Genomic DNA, 2,055 nt, shown 5'->3' with positions numbered 1-2,055 from the left:
AGAAGATTAAAATTATATCAAGTATATTTTCTGACCACAAATGCATAAAACTGGAATCAACTACAGGAAGAAAACTGGGGGAGAAAATCAAATACATGGAGATTAAACAAAATGCTACTAAACAACCAATGGATCAAAGAGAAAAATTAATCAGAAAATTAAAAACTACTTGAGACAAATGAAAATAAAGACACAACTTTCCAAAATGTATGGAACACAGCAAAAACAGTTCTTAGAGAGAAGGTCATAGCTATCCAGTTCTGCCACAAGAAACAAGAAAAATTCCTAATAAGCAATCTAACTGTACCCTTAAATGAACTAAAAAAAAGAACAAAAACCCAAAGTAAATAGAAGGAAGGAAAAAATAAGAATAAGAGCAGAAGTAAATAGACTAGAGGCTTAAAAAATAGGGGGGGGGGGAAATAATGTAACTAAGAGCTGATTTCTTGAAAGGATAAATAAAATTGACGAGAGAGAGAGACTAAATAAATAAAATCAGACATGAAAGATGACAGATTACAATTCATACCACAAAAATATGAAGAATCACTAAAGAATACTATAAACAATTATATACCAACAAATTGGACAACCTTAAAAAAAATGGATAAATTTCTAGAAACATATAATCTTCCAAAAGTGAAGAAACTGAAAATACCGATTATCAGCAATAAAATTGAAGCAGTAATTAAAAAGAACTTCAAACAAAGAAAAGCCCAGGACCAGACAACTTCACAGATGACTTATACCTAACATTTAAACAAAATGAATATTTATTCTTTTCAAACTGTTCCAAAAAATTGAAGAGGAACAAACACTTCCAAACTCATTCTGTGAGGCCAACATTACCCTGATACCAAAACCAGGCAAAGACACTATAGAAAAAAAAAAAATTACAGGCCAATATTTCTAATAAAGATAGATGTAAAAATTCTCAAAAAAAAAAAAAATACTAGCAAACGAATTCAACAATACGTTAAAAAGATTATACATAGTAATGAAAAGGAATTTATACCAGGAATACAGGGATAGTTCAATATCTGCAAAACAAGTAATGTGATATGTTACATCGACAAAACCAAGGATAAAAATCATATTATCATCTCGACTGATGCAGAAGAAGCATGTGACAAAATTCAACATCCATTTATGATGAAAACTCTTAAAAAAGTGGATATAGAAGAAACTTACCTCAAAACAATAAAGGCTATATATGACAAACCCACAGCTAACATTATACTCATGGTAAAAAGCTAAAAGCTTTCCTTCTAAGATCAGAAACAAGTAAAGATGCTCACTCTCCCCACTGTTATTCAATATAGCTACAGCAATAAGAAAAGAAAAAGAAATAAAAAGCATCCAAATTGGAGATGACATGATATTATATATAGAAACCCTAAAAAATCCACCAAAAAATTAATAGAATTAATAAATGAATTCAGCAAAGTAGCAGTACACAAAATTAACGTATAGAAATGCATTGTATTTCTATACATTAGTAACAAGTAATCATAAAGAGAAATTTTTTAAAATACCATGTAAAATTGCATAAAAAATAATAAAATATTTAGTAATAAATTTAACCAAGGCAGTAAAGACCTGTATTCAGAATACTAGAAGACACTAAGAAAGAAATTGAAAAAGATACAAATAAATGGAATGATATACTGTGCTCATGAATTGGAAAAAGTAGTCTCATTAAAATGTCCATACTACCCAAAACAATCTATAGATTAATGCAAACCCTATAAAAATACCAATGGCATTTTTTCAGAGCTAGAACAAATAATTAAAAAATTTATATGGAATCACAAAGACCTTGAATAGTCAAAGCAATCTGGAGAAAGAAGAACCAAGTTGAAGGTATCAAACTCCCTGATTTGAAATATACTACAAAGTTAATAATAATAATAACAATAATAATAAATTAATAATAATAATAAAAGTATGGTATGGGCATGAATCAGACACATAAATCAATGGAACAGAGTGGAGAGCCCAGAAATAAACTTTCACTTACATGATCTATGACAAAAATATACGGCGAAAAAAATA

The sequence above is a fragment of the Pteropus alecto genome, unplaced genomic scaffold (genome assembly GCF_000325575.1).
Source record: "Pteropus alecto unplaced genomic scaffold, ASM32557v1 scaffold173, whole genome shotgun sequence".
Lineage (NCBI taxonomy): Eukaryota > Metazoa > Chordata > Mammalia > Chiroptera > Pteropodidae > Pteropus > Pteropus alecto.
Note: the sequence above shows the minus strand (reverse complement) of the source record.